The sequence below is a fragment of the Lithobates pipiens genome, unplaced genomic scaffold (assembly GCF_037356315.1).
Source record: "Lithobates pipiens isolate NorthernLeopardFrog02 unplaced genomic scaffold, aLitPip1_a1.2 Scaffold_1, whole genome shotgun sequence".
In the NCBI taxonomy this organism is placed as follows: Eukaryota; Metazoa; Chordata; class Amphibia; order Anura; family Ranidae; genus Lithobates; species Lithobates pipiens.
Window position 1 is genome coordinate 44,147,621 of NW_027507685.1, and position 25,495 is coordinate 44,173,115.

Sequence of the window (25,495 nt, forward strand, 5' to 3'; positions counted from 1 at the left end):
CCTCTATACACTCATCCTTTCTTATGTTTAAATAGAGCAAGAGGAGTTCCTCAGTGTTCCAAGAAGCCTTCTCCAGTACCTGTGGGCCCCTTGTGGCTGTGCTGTACTCTATGCTTGTCTTGATGGTTGCTCACTGCTGTTTCCATCTATTTTCAATCCGTCTTTATTATTTTTTTTTAAAACAATTATACAAATACATATAAATATCTATCATCCCCAAATTTAACATATTATTGTATAACATCCACTCCTTAAATATCATTGTAATTTCTAATAATCACTTCTGACTTAATCATCTGACATAATTTCTTTACAATGTCCCAATACCATTCACCCACACCTTTCATTCATCCCTATCTTACTTATCCATTCCATACTTACATTCTATTCTGTTATTCATACCTATCTATCTATCATTCATCACTATCTTGATTTCCTCTCAAAAAAAAAAAAAAGGAAAACTCTCCAGTCTCTATGGGGTATTCTGCTCCTTTTCCAAAAAAAATTGATTCATTTTTATCGAAGTCCAAATATTTTCCCATTGCTGCCACATTATGGGCTTTTGGTCATTTTCCATCCCATCTCTCCTTATTTTCTCTTCCATATATTATATTTCGTTCATTTCGCATATCGATTGCACTATTGTAGGACCATTTGTTTTTCTCCATATTTGAGCTATTATTGTCCTAGCTGCATTTATCATATGGTGAAGAATATCTGTCTTTATAAATGTCAATGATCCAGGTATTATCAATAGTATTGGAACCTTAACGCTTGGTTGCATCTCTTTTCCAGACACCAATTTGTATATTTCAAATATTTTATACCAGAATTCTTTCACCACATGACAATTTTACCAAATATGTATCATTGTACCTTTATCTCTTAGGCATCTCCAACACTTCTCTATATTATCCTTATTTATTGTATTCAAATCTACTGGACTCCAATACCATCTCATCATGATTTTATAATTATGCTCTTGATGCATAACTGCTATCGATAATTAATTGCTTTATCCCATTCTAATAGTGAAATCGGAGTTAGTTTTCCCATTTTTTAATATTAGTTATTTCATTAAGGGGTCCCGTAGGAAGTAAATGTTTATATATTTTAGATTTATGGGACAGCTTTCGTTCTTCTATTAACAATTGTTCAAATTTAGTTAATGGTCTATCAATCCTGGACTGCTGTGACAGGAATGTATTTAATTGGTAATATCATATCCATTTATTATTATGTTTAGGCCCCATTTCCGTAAATTTTTGAAGTTTACCTTCTTTTAGGGTCTGAACTAATCTTGTGTTCTTCAACCTGTTCCATTTAATAAAATAAACTGCTGTTACTGCTGGTGGAAATTCCAGGTTGTAGAACAATAGAGTCATAGGCCCAGTCATTGTAGAGAGTTATCGTTTTTTTCTGTACTATATCCCATATTTTTAAGGTTGCTAACATAAATATAGTTAAGTCTTTTTCTCCAGGTCAAAAGTGAGGTTTAATCCATGGAAGGGATTTTAATTGCAGTCCTACTATATCTTCCTCTAAAGTTATCCATTGTTTATGTTCTGTATTATGATACCAGTCCATTATCCTTATCAGTGATGCAGCCTGTAAATATACTGCAAAATCAGGTAACGCCAAACCTCCGTCTTTTTTTATTCTAATTAAGATTTCTCTTTTTATTCTTAGTGCGTTTTGATTCCATATAAACTTCCTATAGCCTTACTTAATTGTGTAATACATTTTCTTGGAAGGGTTATAGGTATAGCTTGAAAATAGGCAATATAGAAATTTTTACTACATTTACTCTTCCCATCTTATCTTTTGAAGTGCTTTTATGGTTTTACCAATTATCACAGCATGATTTAATTTTTGAAAATCGGTCAAGTCTCCTGGAATAAATATCCCTAAATACTTTATTGCTTTTTTTTGCCATTTAAAGGGAAAATCCTTTTGAAGATGTTCTTGTACTTTATCTGTTAGGGATACATTTAACATTTCAGACTTAACTTTAAAATGACTTACTTTGCCAAATTTCTTAAATTCCTGTATAAGATTAGGTATTGTAACAATTGGGTTGGTGACATATATTAACAAGTCATCCGCATATACTGCCATTTTATATTCCTTACCTTTAACCTTTATCCCCATTATTCTGTATTGCTGTGGTAAGATGTTACATCACCAACACATATAACAGTGGGGACAAGGGACATCCTTGTCAAGTACCATTTGTTATTTCTATATATTCAGAAAGCATTCCATTCATTTGTATTTTTACCCTAGGATTAGAGTATAATGCCATAATTTTACTAAGCATATTTGGTCCAATCCCCATTAGAATTAAGGTTTCTTCCAAAATTCGCCATTCTACCCTACCAAATGCTTTTTCAGCATCTACCGACAAAAGACACACTGGGATGGCAGTTTTCTGAGCATAGTCTACTATGTGCATGTTTTAATTATATTATCCCTCGTTTTTCTCCCCATTTTGAAGTCAGTTTGATCTAAGTTTATATGTTTAGGTAAGATATTTGCCAACCTATTAGCAATAATCTTAGAATATAGACGAACGTCTATATTTGGAAGAGAAATTGGCCTGTAATTACTACACAATGTGTGATCTTTTTTTCTGGCTTAGGGATAAGAGAGATATAAGCTTCCATCCCCTGTAATGTAAAAGGTTGTGAGGTCGACATGGAATCTTGGAGTTTTTTTTAAGAATGGGTGTAATTATCTCTTGAAATAGAACCTTGGAATGTATTCGTCCGGTCCTGGGCTCCTGGGCTTTTGCCTAGGACCAGTGCTGACATTGCTTGTTTTATTTCTTCTGTTATTTCATTTTCTAATTCTTCTGTCTTTAGGTAGGATGGGTAATGCCGTATCTTTAATAAATTGACGTATTCTATATTTTTTATTTCCCCTTCCTTATTTACTTGTTGTGACTTTATATTATATAATTTAGAGTAATATATGTGGAATGCGTTGGAGATTTCTCTAGGATCATATGTTATTTCTCCAAAAGTTTTTGGGATATTTACTCTGGAGATTGTTACTTGTTGTGGCTTAATTGTTCTTGCTAACACCTTTCCGGTCTTATTTCCATATTGATAAGACCTGGCTCTATTTTTGTCCCTTAAACGTAAGGACTGTTCATCAAACAACTTTTGTAATTCAATACGCTTATCATTTAGCATTATTTTATCCATAGGTTTTCCTCTTTGTTTATGTATTTTTTCCAATCCTCAGATGTCTCCCAGTAATTGTACTATTTTATTTTCTTTTTTTAATCTAACTCCATGTTTGATGAACAGTCCCCTTAACACACATTTTAATGTTTCCCATTGTATAGGGATTGCTGTTTCGTCTCATGAATCTTCAAAAATTCTTCTATTGCATATCAGATTTCCTCTTCACATTTTTTATCCTTAATCAAATGATCATTTAGCCTCCATGTCCCTGATGTTTTCTTATATTAAATTAACTTTAGTTCCATATATACTGGGGCATGATCATGACCAAAGAAAATTTCATATATAGATAGTTAGAGTCATCATTAATTCTGTTTGATCATTAAAAAAAAAAATTGATTCTATGATATGTATTATGAATATTTGAGTAATTTGAATCATTTTATTAAAATTGATGTTGCACTCTCCAAATATCCACCATTCGATATTTTCCAATTTCTGTTTAAATTCTTTTAATTGTTTATTATTCCTATAGCAGTGAGTTGCTGTTGTATCTATTTTTGGATCCATTATAAAATTGAAATCACCTCCTATTACTACTACTTCTGCTTTTTTATCCATTGCATTCCCCAAGGCTTTTATTCCATTTTTAATTTGATCGTAATTAAGTAAACATCTTTCCATATAGCAAGACCCTTATTGTTAAGGGTTTTCACCTTTCCATATTTGTAATATTTGATGGGGTAAGTCCTTGTGGATTGCAATAGAAACTCATCGTGATTAATGCCACATACACAAAACCGGACTTTCCGGCACACTAGGTCCGACGGTCTTCCTGACTTTCGGCGGAGTTCCGATGGACTTTCTGAATGAATGTCCATTAGTTTTGAACGTGATGACGGAAATGGGACTAAACAAGGAAGTTCAATAGCCAGTAGCCAATATATTCTGGAAATATGATCTGAACGAAAATGTGTTTCTTGAAACAAAACAAAACTAATTTTCTGTTTGTGAAATTAACTTAATATTTGTGCTCTTTTAGAGGGAGAGTTAAGGCCTCTTGCATTATAGGAACTAAACTTTACCATATCCATAGAGGGGGAGAGAGAAAGAGAAAGGGAAGAAAAAAAAACAACTACAATCACACCAATCTAACTGCAATCACTTCTATGTATTCACTCACTCCTAAACTATCTGACTTACCTTTTTACCTTTTTTTCTTACTATTTTGTAAGGTCCTTAATAGGGGGAATTCTGAGACTACTGTCTTCTGATCTGTTGTACGCCATTATCTTATTTGTATCTTTATATGAGCAGTATTAGTTGATTTTTATTCTTTTAATTTCAATCTTAATTTAAGAATTTATGTTTTTCTGTTCCTAAGGCAAGAGAAGAAAGGGAAAAAAAAACTTCTCCTCTTCCCCTACCCTGAAAACATATCCACCCTTCTAACATCATTGCAATATCTTCAACATCCCTCAATACTTTTACTTTTATACTTTTCACATTGATAACCCACAATCTACATGTCCTCCATCTCTTTTTATCCAGAGAACCCTTAAGACGGAAGTGGGAACTCCTGAGAAAAAAAAACCAACGGGGGGCAGGGAGAGGGGATCCCTTTTCCCTTACCTATTATACTCCCCTATTTATATCTTGTGAAATGTTCAAATAAAGTAATAAAATGTGCCACTCAATTTATTTAGAAATTATGCCATCCTATTACCTCTCACTATTTTAATTCCTGTGCCATATTTTCTCCTCCCACCCCCCTTTACCCTTTACATTACCTACTTATGAGGTATTATGTGCATGTATTTATATGTGTTATTTGTAGACAAATAATGTCTCTATTAAATTTACTATGTTTAAGTGTTATTAATTATCTTTGTGTTTTAAATATTTATATCCCTGTAGTGTCCCTTCCTCTCCCCTGTAGAGTCCATTTCTCTCCCCTTTTCATCTATTTTTACATTCCCCTTTCCCTGCTTCCTCCCTCCCTCCTCTGTACCCCCCCATGTGCCCCCCCCCCCCCACACACACACACACACACAAAAGTCACTCTTTCTTTCCCCTTTTTCTTCTTTAGTACTTCCATCTTTCTTTTTCTGGATGCTTCTTAAACTTTCTCCAAATTTTTAGCCTGCATTTAAAAATATGAACTAGTCCAATATGGTAGCTTTACTTCAGAAAGTTGAAGAGTCTTTAAAAAATCAGGTAGATCCTCCAAATCTCTAAACAATGTCACTAGACCTTCATGTTGTACTTATAGCAGAAATTGGTATTTACATCTATATTGTATATTCTTTTTTTTAAGAAGTTCCAACAGGGGCTTCACTGCTCTTCTTAGATCTAATGTATGGTTAGAGAGGTCCTGAAATAATGTAAGTTTCCCTTCATATTCTATTTTTATATTCTGTCGAGTAGCTAACATAATCTTCTCTTTTATTTGAAAATAATGTATCCTGCATATCACATCCCTTGGTCTTGTGGGGTCTGATTTTGTTGTAGAAGGGTTTTGTATTCATTTGTTAAATATATTTTGTAATGTTGGTGAAATGGATATTTTGATGATAGGCAACTCCTATCCTCATATTGATTAGTGGTTCCAAATTAATAACTACTGCAGTAGGGAACAGACACAAAAGATACGCTCAGCATCTTTCCAAATAACCATTTTCCTTTATTATGACGCATTTGAAGGCTTTTATACACATGATTACGTAGGTATCACATTAATATTACAATTGTACGTTTATGGTAACAAGGGGCGTTACATAGGCAGGCTTATTCTAATCAGAACTCGAAAGAATGCAAAACATGTACTGAAAACATTATTAGTGCCGTGTGCACAGTGAGGGCATTGTGTAATACATATAAAATAGAATACAATTATATACAGAACCTACAAATTTCCATTACAGTCTCCTCTCTTTTGATCAATATTTTGATCACTAAACATACCTGCTATCACCTTTAACCTGGAACCTCCACACGCTTAGGTGGAGGTAGTCCTGGCCAAAGAGGCAAAAACTCCATTGTGGAGAAAATAATAGCTGAGCAGCTTTTTTCATTACAAAACGACTTTTCACTGTGAAAAACAAATGATTGATAAGACATATTTACAGAGTACTGGCTGTACACTCCTGTGGCCAGAATGGCCTTCTAGCTTAATTGCTGGTATGCTGACTTATCAGCATATGTAAACACAGACAATTCTACATAAAATGGAAGAGGTACAAAAGACAAATATGACTTCAACATGGCTAAACTACTTTTCAAATATATATATCCCTTACAATTAAAGTAATTGAATCAAAAAGTACCCTAGACTGTGATCGCAAGAGGGAAACAAATCAAACACAGAGATTTCTTTCATTTAGTCATATTTGCAGTGTCTGGTGTGGATCCAGGTGACTTTTCCTTCAAGTTTTGCAAAACTGTACATAAAATAGATGCTGTATTGAGTCTCCAAACATTTCCTTATATATAAATGTCTCTTAACAATCCACAAGTCACCTGGCTTTAGTTTTAGATCCTTCCAAACTTTTAGGATCTGGAATTGGGGAGAAAACACATAAATGAGTTTGTCAAAAACCTTAAAAGATCAGCAACATTCTCTGTGAGATCCGAATGGAGGACTTCAGCTGCTGAGACAAAATATAAGCAAGTGAGTAACACACTCCCAAACCAAATCCCATAGGGAGAGAGTCCAACATCCCCCTACGGGCTTGATAACATATAATAAAACATTCAGGCAAAAGTTTTCTAGTGTCTTACTCTACTTTGTCCGCTACATTGTAGACAGTAGGGGGTGTAAAAATAAAACCTCAAAACTTCTAGTAAGGACTCTCCTATAAAAATGATTTCCTCTGTTACTCTCTGTAGATTCTGCACTCTGTACTTACAAACTACTTCTGATAACACTTTTTTACTGTGGCCTTTGCAGTAACATTTGCCACTGGACATCCATAAAACATGTCCATACAAACAAAATACATACTCGTAACATCCTGACTTGGGCATCTGGATATATCTTTTTGTTATCTCTGGAAGGGATGTTCAGCTTTTGGTAACACCTTTGGTAACAGGTAAAACAAGAAGTGGTATGTTATAAAAACAACTGTGGAGAACCCTGGCTCTATCCCACGCTCATTTACTAAGGCAGCCATAACTACTTGTGACTGATGACACGGTCCATGTGTCAAGCTGAAGGGAAAAGAGTGTCTGGCAAACATAAATGATCACCTTTTCCAAAGTCCTGTTTCGTAAGAAGTTGCCCTCTGTGGACCACTTGTGCTTCTCGTTCTGGGGTCCTTAAAGTTGAATTATTAATCCCAGCTATACTGGGCCAGAACTAGGGTGGAATCTGTGAGTTGCACAGACCCAGCAAGTGTCCGGGGCTGTAAATGCAGCATCCTAAGAGTCGCCTGGTCTGCTTCCATATGTGAGTTTTACTGTTAGTATGGCTACCTCAGAAAGAACCTGGAAGGCTGAAAACAGCCGATCAAATTACCTTAGCATGCTTGATTGGTTTACCTGCCGAAGTAAAAACCAACTTCTGGCCCTATAAATGGAACCAAAAGCTCTCTATATCTTGACTATCTATATAAATATATACTCTTTTTATAGCTCACGGGCTTTTCTAAAACATGGAGCTCTGCTTCTTGAGCTGGGGAAAAAGGATCCAATGACTCTGAATACAGGGAATCCTTCTGGGTGATAAACCTCATCCTCGGTATAAAACCAGGAATAACACTACAAAAAAGTAAATACTCGGGTCTTCAGGGAGTGTTTCCTGCACTGGGCTCACAGCAGCTGATTCCCACATCATCAATTTAACACATGTGCTTTTTCTTTGTCTCCAGCCTCCTCCAATAGAGGCAATAAGGTGGCTGGATTCAAATGTACAAATTTTTCATTGTTGGATTTGTACATAAACACACAAAACAAATTCATATTTTGAACCTTTCATTAGACAAACACTTAGCTATATATTTGCTGTGCAGAATGTCGGACTATTAAAAATTAAATATTCAACCAAAATAATATCTGTAACTTTGTCTAATAGCAACTTTGCATAAAGCTACAGCTCTGATACATCGGAGTGAACCCTTCATTACTGGGTCCAGCTTGCATAAATATAACAATAGCTTTTTCCTATCATGCTGTTTGTGTAAGAACTCCTGTTTCATGTTTCAAAAAGACAACTTTTTCCTAGCAATATTATAATAAATGATAAGAATACCCTGCAGTCATGCAGAGATGTCCATAAATCCAAAATATTCTTCTACTTATACCCACTGCACTTACAAGGAAAAGGGGCACACCATTTCACAATCCACACATTCTGCTTTGGATTTCAAAAATAAAAATACCTAAAAACAAAAGGACCAACAATATGTATGACAGACCAGAAAGCACTTGGCCATCAAAAACTATAAACCAACTGGCTGCAGGCAGCATCTATCCTAACAGGGTGTGTGGACTTGATGTGATGGGTCTGTTATATTTAAATTTTATTATTACTCTCACATCATGGACCGCACATTAAGTTATTATCAGACTTTAAGATTTAATTTCTGTAGAAAAACTTCCTTATGTATCCCATTCATCTTGGCTTTGTTAAACATTATTGTAGCTGTATTCAAATCAACAACCTCATCTTAATCTTTTTTTCCTTTCCACTCAATAAATGTAAAATTACAAAATTGTTATCTTAATCTAAACGAATTCCATTTTTACCAATTTCCCCATTAACCTGGATATCATTTCCAACCAAAGGTTGTCTAAACCAGTTTCAATATATCTATATTTATTAATAAAATTGTTAAACTCATATTAGAAATTAATACTCATATGATAATTTCAATATCACACACTAATATATATGCACAGATAAATGTCCTTAAAGGGGGACATATTACTTAATTTTACTCAATTTCTCTCTTTTTTTTAAATGCACTGTTTCCACTATCAAAAGATATTCAATTAGTGTAAGACATGGTTAAATGTAACCTTGATTTTACCATGTTTGGAAAACAGATTCAAAAATAATTGTGATCACATTGTTTATCATTAGATTCTTTAACTCGGCACATTTTGTTATAAATGTTTTGTCTAAAAAACTGAAATTGGCATGGTGTCCTCCCAGCTTATCACCAATCTCTCATGTCAGCCACATTCTTTCAGGAGAGCACAAAGGAGGGGGTCACATCTGCGTACATGACACAAGCGATAGAACTACAGGTTACAGCATTCACAAACATACACATGTATCGCTCTAAAATCGCTTACATTATTCCCATTTGTACACAACACATGCATTTCATTCTCTCTTTATTTTAATGCTTTTTAAATACTTCCTTGCTTAAATTTCTGCTTTCTTTATTTTGTTCTGATATCCGTTGCATCCAATGTATTGTAATTCCATACTTCACATACTGTACCTTCTATGATCAGATGGGCAGCTATAGTGCTCATCCCATCTTCCCTCTCTGACAACATATAAAGCATTCTGTTTTAACTCTCATTACTGTTTCTTGACTTTACTAGTTGTAGTGCCTGACCCCAAATTCATCCCACAACTTAACATCAAAAGTCTCTTTCTCTCTAGTGTTAATGTCACTCTTGATCCATCCTGCTCACATAAATAGCTGTTTCTCTAGCTGTATACTCTGCATGATTCTTTGTCCCTGTGGACTTTGGTGGTAACCCAGTTACCCATTGTGGATCCCTGTCCACTTTAACCATTAATCTAGGGGCTCAGTATAGGCGGAAACGCACCTTCGGTTCATATATAGCGCTCCTCTTGCACTGGGCATTTTTGAGGGTCTCCTACCCGTCATTCCCTTACTTAATTTAATGCCCATAATGACTGGCCAGTCTTCTCTACGTGTGCCTATACCCTCTTGCCTCTAAACTACTTTATCTAGCAGATGTACTACATTATACTCTGTGAACAGCACTATTCCTCCCTTTCTCTATAACACTCTGATGGACAGTAGACAGTGACAACATAACATATAACCACTAATCAATACAGTTCGATTAAGGGGAGTAAAATAGGTACCCTTTGTCCCGAAAATGCCTTACCGATCAAGGAAGTCTGATAACTCAAATGTAAGCAAAAGGCTTACCTCAGCCGGCTGATTATCAGAAATTCCCGGATCGTCTCAAGCTCCTCGTTTCGGATACTCAGGGTCACCTGATAACCCCTCCTGGCTGGCTCGCCACCTGAAATGGATATTTTGATGATAGGCAACTCCTATCCTCATATTGATTAGTGGTTCCAAATTAATAACTACTGCAGTAGGGAACAGACACAAAAGATACGCTCAGCATCTTTCCAAATAACCGTTCTCCTTTATTATGACGCATTTGAAGGCTTTTATACACATGATTACGTAGGTATCACATTAATATTACAATTGTACGTTTATGGTAACAAGGGGCGTTACATAGGCAGGCTTATTCTAATCAGAACTCGAAAGAATGCAAAACATGTACTGAAAACATTATTAGTGCCGTGTGCACAGTAAGGGCATTGTGCAATACATATAAAATAGAATACAATTATATACAGAACCTACAAATTTCCATTACATTGGTATTAACTCTTTTGAGCTCACAGTTTCAGGCAAACCTCTAATCCTAATATTATTTCTTCTGTTTCTATTCTCTCTTTTTTTTTTTTTATAATTCTTTTTTATTGAAGTTTCATATAAAACACTTACAGAAACATTTATAAAAATAAAAAGTCAAAACATACAGAAAAGAGAAATAAGGGGTAAGTACATTGCAATGAGTTGAGAGGAATACAAAAGCTATCTTCAGAGCATGCATATTAGGTACATTTCTCATTGGATTCCAGCCATAAAACTTAAACCTTAAACCAGAGCCTAACATTATTCTACCCAAGCCTTCGATTGTTAGGCAGCATTCTCAATCTTACTTAACATTTTCATTACTCTGATTAGAACAGTTAGGGATTATTGGGGACGAGAGGGGGGGGGGGGGGAGAAGGAGAGGGGGAGGGAACGGGAGGAGGTTAATGGGTCAATGGCCCAGTGGTCTCTCTCACCTGTTTCAGCTATTTCAATAAGAAAAGAAGAAAATCATCCAGTTTTATACCAATTTGTCCACGCCTTCCATCTCTCCACCAACTTCCTTCTATTACCTTGCCTACTTGCGATTAGGGTTTCATATACAAAGTGAGTTTGGGTGGTCGTTAGGACTTCAGACACTCTTGGAGCAATGTCAGATTTCCAATGTTTTGCAATGAGTGTACGGGCTACCAGGAGCATATGCGTGATCACTTCTCTGTAATCAGGGGGAAAGCTATCTATTCCAATATTCAATATGGCTAGGGAGGGGTTAGGTCGTGTAATAATGCCAGAGATACTGGAGATGATGCGGAATATGGAGTTCCAGAAGCTAGTCAGGCTTCTATAACTCCAAAACATATGGAATAAGTTCCCAATATCTCCACATTTCCTCCAGCACATCGGGGATCCCTTGTGGTCAAACTTAGAGATTTTGTAAGGTGTGAGATACCATCTCAAGGCAATTTTTTGCGATATTTCCCAGTGATTGATGGGATTTGGAGGAAGTGTAAATAGCCTGGAAAGCCTCCATCCATTGCTGGAGCATAAATGTGATGTTCAGATCCCTTTCACAATTTACATAAGGGCGAGATTTCGTAAATTCCAACTTATTTTGGAATAAATTATAAAAAAGGGAGATTCGACCCCAGGTGGGGGAGCTAGAGTTATAGTACATCCAAGCTTCTCCCGGGAGGAATACCCGATGAGAACGAATGGCCCCTAAGCAGTGTATGATCTGATAATGTGTATATTTGTCTGAGGGTAGGAGGTCATATCGGCTCTGGAGCTTGCTAAATTCGATGGGCCTAGCCTCGTCATAAAGATCAGAAATAAACCGAATCCCTTTGTCATGCCATTTAGTTATAAAAAGATTTGGGACAATGTGCGAGATGGTCCTTACTGTTACGGGTATCTCCATTCCACCCTGTCCCTCTGGGGCTACTTTTTGGAGAGTCTGCGAGGCCTGGGTGGTGGGAGGAAGATTGGGAGGAAGATTGTATAAGGAGTATGGTTTTAGGGCATCTAGGAGAAGCAGTAGTTTTAAGTCATTTGTCGGGCATAGAGCCTTTTCTAATTCTACCCAGGGTGCCGCTGACGAGGGATAAGGCCAGAGTTGTGTAAGGATTGAGGCCCTATAATAATCCCGAATGTCCACTAAGCCCATACCTCTAGCTGTTCTATGTTTCACTAGCAATGCTTTTGTGCACCGTGGTCTTTTACCTCTCCAAATAAACTGCTTAAGTAATGCATTGAAGGGTCCAATTTGAGTATCCTTCAGGGGGATTGGGAGAGTGCGGAACATGTACAAGATTTGTGGCAGGATAATCATTTTAAAGGTGGCCAGTCAGCCTGACCAAGTCAATTCTGTCCTATTTAGCTGAACAGTTTCCTTTTTAAGTTTCACTAGTAGGGATGAAAAGTTAGTAGAGGCTATTTGCTGTAAGTCTGCCGTTAATTTGATACCTAAGTAAGTGATATGATCACTGCTCCAACTATAGGGAAATTCTTTCTTTAATATATTCTTTAGGGGAGGGGGAATGTCCATCCCCAGGATCAATGATTTTGTGGGGTTGACCTTATAGAAGGAAATCTTACCAAACTCCATCAGGGTTTTGTGAGCCTGTCGGAGAGAGGTGTCTGGGGCTGTCAAAAACTAAATTATATCGTCTGCGAATAGATTTAAGACGTGGGCCCTACCCCGTACCGCGAAGCCATTGATGGAAGGGTCTGTCCTTACCTCTCTCCGCCAATGGCTCAATGAGGAGGTTAAAGATAGAAGGAGACAGGGGGCACCCCTGTCTCGTACCATTTGATATATCAAAAACAGATGACAGCATATTAGACGTATAAACCTGTGCACAGGGTGAGGAGTATAGTGCCAAAATGGCTGAGAGTATGGGGCCCGAGAATCCGAACCTCAGCAGCACCTGTCGCATGTATCCCCAATGTATCCTGTCGAACGCCTTCTCCACATCCAAAGAAAGGAGCAGAGAAGGTGTCCGACAGGTCCTTGCGTACTGGATGATGTTAATGACCCTTCTTGTGGCATCAGAGGCCTGCCTGCCTGCAGTAAAACCAGACTGGTTGGGATTAATAAGGGAAGGAAGTATCGGGAGTAGTCTGAGTGCTAATATTTTGGCATAGACCTTGACATCTGTATTGAGAAGAGAGATCGGCCTAAAATTGGCCGGGGTTGTGGGTTCTTTACCTGGCTTCGGAATTGTGACCACATAGGCCTTAAGCATCTCCTTAGGGAAAGAGGCCGAGGACACTGCTGTCTCATAGATCTTTTGCAGATGTGGAGTTAATTGATCATAAAAAATTTTATAATAGTCATTTGGAAGGCCGTCTGGGCCAGGGGATTTCCCTGATGGAAGCATCTTGATAACTCTCTTGATCTCAGACTCCGTAACAGGAGCGTTAAGGTTGGAAAGCTGTTCTGCCGAGAGTGATGGTAATTGAATCTTATCTAGGATTGCCTGAATGCCAAGTTATATAACGATGCATAATAATCGGGTTAACAATTTTTTTGTTATCCTGAGTCTGCAATAAATACGGTATTCTAGATTTAATCCTGATTCCTCTAAGCCTTTGGGCCAAGAACCTACCCGCCCTATTCCCTGAAGAATAGTGAGACATCCTCAGTGAACGAACGTACTTATCGTACTGCTCAATTAGTAGAAGCCTGAGATCAAAGCGAGCCTGGGAGAGTTGTTGGGCCATTTGGGAAGTAGGGTTGGTCTTATTGAGAGACTCAGGGGTCTTTATAGCATTGAGCAGTTGATCAACCTTTTGTGTCCTCCGCCTCTTCTCCCCTGCACAGATCTTAATCATTACCCCCCTAACAAACGCCTTGTGAGCGCACCATACCATCATTGGGTCATCTACTGACCCCTCATTACAAGCAAAATATTCTTTCAGGTGTTCCCTAATGTTTTTGGCATGCGTATTCATTTGAAAGATACGAGAGTTGGCTCTTCAAACATAAGCCGGACCAGGAGTGTGCCCCTCCATCACCATAATAGAAACCGGAGCGTGGTCAGACCACGAGATGTTATGTATGGTGGAGGCGGACACTGCCTGCAACAGTTGCTTATCGACTAGTATTAAGTCTATTCGAGAGTACGAATTGTGCCTAGAGGAATGAAAGGTATAGTCACGTTCGTTAGCGTGTTGGCACCGCCATACATCATAAACATCAGTGGCGTGTAAGAGGGGTTGCAATTTAGGTGGGAGCCATTTAGTCACAGTAGTGGTGTCCAATGTAAAGTCCGGTGTAATATTATGGTCTCCACAAATTATTAACGAGCCCCACCGGATAGAGGTAATCCTCTTGTAGAGTCTCTGTAAAAAACGAATTTGGTGAGTATTGGGCGCATAGAGATTAACCAAGGTATATGGTCTATTATTGAGATGCCCTAGGACAATTAGGAAGCCACCAGCTGGGTCTGCATGTATCTCTTTCAGAGTAAAAGCCACTGAGTCTCTGATAGCAATAAGAACACCTTTTTGTTTTTTGGATGCGCAGGCCAGAAATATGTGTGGAAAATTTTTGTGCTGGAATCGTGGGACACTCTCGGCTTCAAAATGAGTTTCCTGGATGCAGAGCACATCTGCCCAAAGTTTCACAGCTTCCCTCCAGGCAGAGGAGCGTTTTGCTGGATGGTTCAGCCCGTTGGCGTTAAGATACCACATTGAGAGACATGGTTATCAGTTATATATTGATACTCACAGCACCAGGGATGGTGTCTACCAGCGTTCTGTAGCAGGTTATTATGTCCAAGTGATTGCATCTTTCCATTGTCCTGGGCATTTACATCCGAGAGATTGTGGAGACGACCAGACCATGGGAAACAAGGCCGAGAGGGGGGGAGGAAGAAGGTTATGATCATGTCCAGAGAAAGGAAACAAAACAATAATAAAAAGGTGTGATTCAACAAGAACCAAAGGGTGGAAAAACTGTCCATTATTACCAGGGGGGGAAGAAAACTCACAAGTGCTCCTTAGTGCAACGGGTACAACAGGATTCATCTGTGTTTCCACCTACAACTCAATAAGGGAAGCGAGCATGTTAAAGGCTGCTTTTCTTGACTTTTTTCTTCTTTTTATGCGACACTGTTTGCCATGCGGCCTGAGGGTGCGCAATGGTTTTGGGGGAGGACTCTTCCCCTGTTTGAACCGGCAGAATGGTCAGGGATCGCAGCAGATCCAATCCTTCTTCAATGTTAGTCACTACAGTAGTGTTTTCTTCATGGGTAACTGTCAATTTTACCGGGTAACCCCATCTATATGGGATGTTATGGTTCCTCAATGCTTTGGTCACAGACACTAGCGACTTTCGCTTCTGCATCATGTATTGCGAAAGATCCGCAAACAGTTGAATGTGGGCAAATTTTTCTGGTGGGTACTGCTGTTTGCTAAATGCCATCATAAGCCTCTCTTTGGTTTGATAATAATGTACTCTCATTAGAACATCTCGGGGGATATTATCCGGTAGATGAGATGGTTTGGGTAACCTGTGGATGCGATCCACCTGCATCTCCGCTTCAGTCATGGAAGGTAGGAATGTTCCCATGAGTTCTCTAGCATACTGTTGTAGCTGCGCAGGGAGGATGGTCTCATGAATCCCTCTTATCTTAATGTTTTTCCTTTGCGACCTATCCTCGAGGTCTGCGACTTTACTTTTCAACCATGCGATTTCATCAGCTTACTCATTGTATGCGTCAATCAGCGTATTATGCAAAGCTGAAAATTCCCCCATTTTGGTCTCTATGTGCTCAACTCTGCCTCCCATCTCCCCTACTTCAGTTTTGAAGCTGCTGACACATTTCAGCATATCTGCATGCATGGAAGTGCGGAGGGAGAGCAACATGTCCTTAAGCATGGTGTCTGACACTGGCTTATCAGTAGTGGGAAAGGCATTAAAAGGATCCGCCAGTTCTCTTGTGTCCTCCAATGACTCCTGCTCTGTGCTCACCTGTCTGTAGTCTTCATCCAGCCATGGTTTAGACTTCACAGGGCTGCAGGAGTTCGGGGTGGATGCCACCGGAGAGCGGCCGGATGGTGCGTTGGTGGCTTCAGGACTGGATGCTGCCAATCGGGAGCTGCACGAGGGGGATGGCGAGGAGACTCCTCCGCTGGCGCCATCTTGCTGCAGGCCGCGGCCCGCCGGTCTGAAGAAATCAGCCAATTTCTTCGGTTTGGCCGCGTCTTACCGCTTGCGAGACATACCGCTAAGCTCAGTGGGATCTCCGGTCACCGAGGGTGTAGGTGAATTGGCTTATCGTCGTTTCTGTGTTGCTCGGGACTCGTTGCTGGAGCGGAGCTCACGTCTCAAGCTTCCATACACCACGCCCCCCCCGTTTCTATTCTCATGATCGTCTATGACGTTTATTGCTTGTTTTATGCATCAATCTTGTTCCTGTATTTTTTCTACTGCATATAATATTTTTTATTTCATAGCCACCATTCTCCCATCTATTGTTTCTGTTTTCTCTTGAGTATTTTGTATAGATGTTTTCATTTCCTGTAGCTATTTTTTATATGTGTTTTGTAATCTGTACATATATTGTTCCATATCTTCCCTTGTTGGTAGGGAACATATGTATGCTTTCATGTCCCATTTTTCTTTCTCTAGTTCCTCCTTCTCTATTGGCAGCCTATTCACCTCAATTGGTGAACTATTCCTAATTTGATCCACCTCCTCCTCTTCTGTAGTTCTTGAAGTAGCAGATGATTTTATTATATTCAATAGCCCTTGTGATGTTTGTGATGTTTGTGATATTTGTGATGTCTGTGAGGATTGCATTTGTTGAAAATAATCTTTTATATCTGTTGTTTGTGTTAATTGTGCCCCTGTGCTTGTGACATTTATTTTTTTCTTATCGTTTCCTTTCTGCTGAGAGTGAGGCCGCGTACACACGCGGGGACTGTTCGCCCAACTTTGTCCGCCAAACAGTTTCAGCGGACAGTCCGCTCAAAATTAGCATGGACGGACTTGCCCACACACGACGAACGAACAGTCCGCTGAAACCGTGCGCGATGACGTGAACGGCACGTACGACGGGACGAAAAATACGACGTCCTATACACTGCAATGCAAACTTCGGCGTGTAAATCCTTTCTGAGCATGCGCGGAACTTAGTTTGACGAACAAGCCTACACACGAGGGGACAGTTTTTCGGAATTTCCGAAAAACTTTGTTCAGCAGACTGTCCGCTGAAACTGTCCGCTGAAAGCCCACACACGAGCGGACTGTCCGCCGAAACACTGTTCAGCGGACAAAGTTGAGCGAACAGTCCCCGCGTGTGTACGCGGCCTGAGAAATTTTCATTTTTTTGTGTGCCATATTAGCAAAAGGAAAGAAAAGAAAGAAAGATAAAAACAGTCGGTCTCTTAATCTATCAAGCACATTCGCTATACTCCTGAGACCACCTTTCAATACTTGTGGTAACTTTCAAGAATTCAATAGATTTTGTGCATATGTTAATTTTCAGTATTCGAGAGTTCTGTTCTTTTAATGAATTGACCCATATGCAATGTCCTGATTACTTAATCTTTAATCTTTACCTCCAATATGTCAGTATTTCAGTCTATTATGATGGTTTATTATACCATTTTCTTTTTATTCCTTTTACTTTAACCCTTTATCGTCCTCTTCAAGGTTTCTCCGGTTGTATATATATATATATATATATATATATATATATATATATATTTTTTTTTTTTTTTTTTTTTCTGCCTGTGTCCGTCTATGTCCACAATTAATATTTATTCCCTGCTGTGTTGCTTTCCTATCCCAGGCAGCAGCCACCAGCCATTCTCCATAAGGCTTTGAAAAAGGCCCCCCTTGGCACTCCTCAGGGCAGACAATCCTTATGGGACCCAACAGGGCCCCCTCTTTTTCTCTTTATAATATGTTTTTCTGTGCCAGGGTTCGGGGTTACCCATACAGCTCAAGCCCTCTCCCTCTCCAACCAAAATCCTCCCCAAACTCTGTATACGAGACTCTGCAACTCTCCTCAGGGTTCCAACCCCGCAAGGCAGCTCCTCCCTTTCCGATACAGCATGAGGTGAGCCCGAAGTGAGCTGAGGTGAACTGAGGTATCATGAGTGCAGAATCAAACAGAGGCGAAGGCGAAAGGAGATGAGGAACCCCGACCACTGTCGATTTCCACCAATCTCTTCTGGAGACCACCAAAGTTTCCTCACCACGTCACACATGTTTGCCAGTCAGCTCTCCTGGCTCTGTGATGGACAGGCAGCAACAACCAGGGGGCCACAATCCTCCAAACTCCAGACACCAGGTCATATCCTCTTTTAGGCTGCATAAAGCATGTAAAAAGGGTCTTTAATATCTATGATATCCACTGCTGCTTCTCATACACCAACATTTTAATAGACTACTCAGCCTTTCCTAGCACTCCATAATCAGTGTGCTATCTCCGCGTGCAGCGATCTTAGACAGCAACTCCTTCCTTCATTGCTGTTTCCATCTAGAGGCCTCTGGATGCGCCAATCGGATCGTTGTTAGAAGACATGGCAGTCTGTTTTTCACAAAATCACTCTGTGGCTGTGACATGTACTTGCATTTATTTTGGCAACATGTGCCCCTCTATATTTTCTCCATATACCTGTACTCAGATATGTTTTTAAATAACTTAATGGCTGTATAGTCTGCATACATGTATATAGACATGTTTTTCTGCACATTTTATTTATTACCATTTTCTGTCTGTTTTTAAAGATAGAAACAAAATTGCTCTACACACCCCTTAATAAGGAGTTTCCTGAAACGCGTCGGGTGGGATCTGTGCGAATTGCCATTGTGACCCTATCATGGTAGTCCCTGGGCCACTCTAGAGTTTTGTTCTTCTGTTTTTTGCCTTATCTATGTAATTCAGATGTCTATAGCCACTTATTGATTTGCATTTTAATTGTTTATACTTAATAAATTTTGTATACTCCTTTTACATACTCTTTGTGTACTACTACTTGGGCCAGTTCCTTCTCCACTATACTGTCTTTTTGGGATGTAGGCCCAGCCCATCAGTCAACCATACCACCCCTCTCCTCTTTGTAACTGTAGGGGATGGGAGTGATTAGAGGAGGAGACCTATCACTGTTCCTAACTAATAGGAACACACAATTTGTCTCTCCTCTGCAGTTTAATGCCATATAGTTTTGTGTGTGTTACTGCCAGTTTAACGCCATATAGCTCTGTGTGTGTTGCTGCCAGTTTAACGGCAAATAGTTCTGCGTGCGTTACTGGCAGTTTAACACCATATAGTTTTGTGGATTACTGTAAGTTTAATGTCATATCGTTTTGTGCGTTACTGACAGTTTAGCACCATTTACTTCTGTGTGCGTTACTGCCAGTTTAACGCCATATAGTTTTGTGTACATTACTGCCAGTTTAACGCCATATAGTTCTGTGTGCATGACTGCCAGTTTAACGCCATATAGTTTTGTGTGCATTACTGCTAGTTTAATGCCATATAGTTCTATGTGCATTACTGCCAGTTTAACCTCATATAGTTTTGTGCGTTACTGTTTGGCGCATTATATTGCAGTATATTATAGTGTATTTGTGGAGTGTGTCTGTGTAGTGTGAGTACTCAAATTAAAGTGCACCAAACCCCACTTTACATTGATTAAAGTGCATCTATGTACTTATTTCCACTTCTTCTTTACATTTGCTTATAAGCACCGCCCCCTCTCTCCCAATAATGTCTGGGAAGACAAGGAGAGGCAAGGTGAGGGGTCACAACCCCAAGGAGGCCAACATCAAGAAAGAGTAGAGAGCAGCCACCCTATTCCATCGCATTCTGCAGCTGTTATCTCCCGGCCCACTCCCCAAAGCTCAGCTGTCTGGGCCTTTTATCAGCACATCTGCAGCAGATTGCACTGTTGCTATCCGCAAACTGTGTCTCAGGTACATAAAATGTGGCAAAAATACCAGACATTTGGGTAGCACATGCTTAACAAGGCATTTCATGTCCAACCACTCAGCCTGTTGACAAAAGCACCTAAAAGCCACACAAAAGGGGCACTAATCTGACCCTCCTCCTCCTTACCCACTTCAGTCTGCCCCTGCTATATCGAGTCCTTACCTCTCAGTGGCCTCCACTGACAGGGATGATGGTATAGCACAGGGTGTCCCAGGTTCTAGCAGCACATCTGCCAGCAGCACACCGCCAACTGTAGACTGTAGCTGGCAAATTTCTCTGCCCCATCTGCTGCAGCGGAAAAAAAATACAGTCCCTGCCACCCACAGCTTCTAAATATAAGCTTGTCAAAACTGTGGGCTCTCCAACTTCTGCCCTTCAGCCTGGTGGATTCTGCCCCCTTACGTGAATTCGCACAATGTGCTGTACAACAATGGCAGGTTCCCAGTCGCTACTACTTTTCATGTAAGGCCATTCCATCTCTCTACCATAACGTGGAAGGGAATGTTCTGGCATCGTTGGGCAAGGCAGTCAGCCATAAAATCCAACTTACTGCTGACACGTGCTCCAACAAGCATGGGCAGGGACAATATATATTTTGTTCACAGTACACTGGGTAACACTGCTTGCAACTCGAAAGGATGCAGAACAGGGCTCGGTGCTTCAGCTTGTTGTGCTCCCACTTCTTCATACAGCTGGTGGTTATGATGCCAGACCTGTAAGCTCTACCGCCTCCTCCTCCTCCACTGCCACCTCCATGCCCTCCTCTGCAGAATTGTCCTATGAACATCAGGTGCCCCCTAAGCGTTCAAAGGGCTATTCCCAGAGCCAGGCTAAAAGGTGCCATGCAGTGCTTCAGCTGGTATGTTTAGGGGACAGGAAATACATCTGAGCAAAGATTCTTGCAGCTCTGCAGGGACAGGCCCAGAGGTGGTTCCCACCATGCCAGCTGGAGCCAGGAGTGGTAGTGTGCAATAATGGCTCAAATCTCATATCTGCCCTTAGACAGGGAAAGTTGACACATGAGCTATGCCTGGTACATGTCCTCAATTTGGTGGTGCAGCGTTTCCTAAATACGTACCCAGGGTTGCAAGATGGGCTTAAGCTGTCCAGAAGAGTCTGTAGCCATTTCAGGCGGTCATACACAGCCAGTGCTCAGTTGGCTGAAATTCAGCGGGAATTCCACCTGCCTGTAAACCACCCGATTTGTGACATGCCCACCAGGTGGAACTCGACTTTGTCAATGCTGCAGCGGCTATACATGCAGCAGAGGGCCATCAACGAGTACCTGTGCAAATATGGCACGACGACAGGCTCAGGCTGCCTCTGCTTTTTTTTTTCCCCACGCCAATGGCTGATCATTAAGGATGCATGCACTGTATTGTCACCATTTGAGGAGGCCACAAGGATGGTGAGCTGTGACAGTGCATGCATCAGTAACACAATCCTTGTTGTGTTCCTGCTGGAGCAGACGCTGCGTGGCATTATGGACAAGGCACTGGAGGCAGAGCAGCAGGAGGAAGAGGAGGACTTCCTTCCTTCTCAAGGCCCACTTTATCCAGACACCATCATTCCTATGTTACAGAACACACAGGAGGAGAGAGGGGAGAAGGATGAGGAGGAGGATTTTCATAGGCTTCGAAGAATAGGAAGACATGCGTCAATCTGTAAGCGATGGCTTTCCCACCCCAGGACCCTTGGGAGTAGTACGTGGCTGGGAGGAGAAGGTTACAGATGCTGTCATCCTGAGTGACCCTGAGGAGTCTGCTTCTCAAGCCTCGGAAATTTGAGTCGCATGGGTCATGGATCATGCTTTAAAGACTGCGAAAGGACCCAAGAATACGTGACATAAAGGAAAAGGATGATTACTGGTTGGCAGCCCTCCTTGACCACCATTATAAGGGGAAGGTCTTAGAACTCATTCCGTCCCCACAGAGTGCAGAAGATAAAATCTCTTGACGACACGTTAAAGAGGATTTTATTGAACGTTTTTCCTGACTTCGGTCGGTACAATAATATGGAAAATGTAGCTTTGAGTCTTCTGTTGGTCAAGAGAGGAGAGTTGGAGAAGGCGTCTGCCTTAGTGAGGCATTTCAGAAATTTTTAGTCCTCGCTACCCAGGGCTGTCAGTTTCCACATCCCATCGGCAGCATCTGCATCACATGGTGGATGATTACCTCGGGGCCAAAACAGAGATGGGAGAGCTTTCCAGCTGACGATCCACTGACTTTCTGGGTCATGAGAATAGACCACTGGCCAGAACTTGCCCAGTATGCTATTGAGTTGTTGGGTTGCCCTGCATCCAGCATGCTTTCAGAATGGGCATTCAGTGCTGCAGGAGGCTTCATTACTGATCATAGAATGCGTCTGTCCACAGACTCTGTGGACCGTTTGAATTAATCAGTCCTGGATTACCAGCTATGAAGTCCCTGATGCCGATGTCATGGATTAAGACTTTTTGGGGTGTGGAATCTCTGCAGGACTTCAAGGCTGTCTAGCTTTGAGGGCGTTCAATCATTTTATCTGGAAGAATGTTTTTGGTATAGGTTTCATGGGCATGATTAAACACCCAAAGACCATTTTTTACAGCAAGGCCAATTCTTGCTTTCATCAAGATTACCTCTATAGGGTTACAATGGGAAGGTGCTCCCGACACCCAAAGACCAATTTTTCTGCACCTGTTTGACAAGTGCATATCGTTGCAATTTTTACAGCAAGGTCAATTCTTGTTTTCATCAAGATTACGGTAGGAAGGCACCACCGACACCCAAATACCAATTTTTACACACTCATTACTTCTATCCAAAGTCAAAGTGACACCAGAATGTACCCAAAAAATCTCTAATCTTGTTCCCAGCGCACTACATTGTGGCCTCATAATACACACTGGCTACCCGGCTGTTGCTGAGCAAAATAAATGCAGCTTGCAGGGAAAATTTCCTTTTTTTGGCTTTAGAAATGCAATTATTGCTGCAGAAGATTTTAGACATGGTACAGATCTGCTACTTTACAGATAGACTAAGGGGACCCCCCAGACACTATAGTGGAAGGAATTTTTCATTTTTATGCTTTCACTTTAAAAATAAAAAAAATCACTGCTCATTTAAAAATGATGTTTTTCGCAAACTTTTTTTTTATTGATACATATCCCCCAAGGCAGGACCTGGACCCCTATAACCATTGTATGCCTAATTACTTGCATATAAGCCTTCAAAATGGGCCCTTTTGATTTTTGACATTTGGATCCCATTGAGTTAAATGGGGTTTGTAATTCGGGTCCGAACTTTTGCGTTGTTCGAAATTACTGGTGCCAACCGAACAGGAGTCCATTCGGCCCATCCCTAAATGTGATATTAAAGGTTAGTCTTTTAAAAAAAAGAATAAGCATGTTATACTTACCCTGCTGCATGCAATAGTTTTGCACAGAGCAGTCCCAATCCTCTTCTACTCAGGTTCCCCTGCCAGTACTCCTGGATCCTCCCCCTTGACCAGTACCCCCAATAGCAAGCTGTTTGCTATGGGGGCACTGATGTGTTCTTCATAAGACACATAGAGCTGTGGCTCAGCCCCCTCCCCTGAGGTGAGAGAGACTTGGGCCAGCCGAGGCTCCCGCGCACATCGCTGGATCGAGAGTGGGCTCAGGTAAGTATTGGGGGGGGACTGTGGAGGAAGAAGCACACAGAAGATTTTTTTTTATCTTCATACATAGAATGCTTGAAGGTATAAAAACCCCTTTAACAATATTTTCAACAATTTTTTTCCTATAGATGCTGTTCTTTTTAACGGAATGAATTTGTATGGGAGTAGGGGCCCTGATGTAATTACTGGACATTTGTTTTCAGTGCAAGCTTTACTTTACCTGCAGCGGTGTTATTGAGACCTGGAAATAAATCGAAACACTCCAAAGCCATGCTGATTAGGGATGAGCTTGGTTCGGCTGTTCACCCGTTCGGCGAAGGCAGAACTCTGTGGGCCGTTCGCGCCAAATTCGTGTGGCGCTCATGGCCCACAATGCACTGCGCCATCACAGTGCATTGCTGGCTCATGATTGGCCAATCACAGCCCTGCATGCTTGGCCAATCACAGCGCCGGCAGCGAGGAGAGCCATAATTGGCCACAGGCATCCTTTATAGCATCAATTATAGCTCAGGGGGTTTAGTACAAGCCCCACACTATATGAGGCCGCCAGAGTGGTGGCCTTGTGTAGTGTGTTCCAGATTGCAGGGAAAGAGCTAGAAAGGCAGGGACAGTGTGTTCTTTTCTCAGGCATCTGCAGGAGTTAGTGGGTGTTGTGTGCCTCCAGCGCAGTATACACCTGTATCTACCCTTTATTGCTGTTGTTCTCTAATACAGTCATCTGCAGGAGTTAGTGGGTGTTGTGTGCCTCCAGCGCAGTATACACCTGTATCTACCCTTTATTGCTATTGTTCTCTAATACAGCCATCTGCAGGAGTTAGTGGGTGTTGTGTGCCTACAGCGCAGTATACACCTGTATCTACCCTTTATTGCTGTTTTTCTCTAATACGGCCATCTTCAGGAGTTAGTGGGTGTTGTGTGCCTCCAGCACAGCACAATATACACCTGTATCTACCCTTTATTGCTGGTGTTCTCTAATACAGCCATCTGCAGGAGTTAGTGGGTGTTGTGTGCCTCCAGCACAGTATACACCTGTATCTACCCTTTATTGCTGGTGTTCTCTAATACAGTCATCTGCAGGAGTTAGTGGGTGTTGTGTGCCTCCAGCACAGTATACACCTGTATCCACCCTTTATTGCTGGTGTTCTCTAATACAGCCATCTGCAGGAGTTAGTGGGTGTTGTGTGCCTCCAGCACAATATACACCTGTATCTACCCTTTATTGCTGGTGTTCTCTAATACAGCCATCTGCAGGAATTAGTGGGTGTTGTGTGATTCCAGCACAGTATACACCTGTATCTACCCTTTATTGCTGGTGTTCTCTAATACAGTCATCTGCAGGAGTTAGTGGGCATTGTGTGCCTCCAGCACAGCACAGTATACACCTGCATCTACCCGTTATTGCTGGTGTTCTCTAATACAGCCATCTGCAGGAGTTAGTGGGTATTGTGTACCTCCAGCACAGTATACGCCTGTATCTACCCTTTATTGCTGGTGTTCTATAATAAAGGCATCTGAAGGAGTTAGTGGGTGTTGTGTGCCTCCAGCACAGCACAGTATACACCTGTATCTACCCTTTATTGCTGGTGTTCTCTCATACAGGCATCTGCAGTAG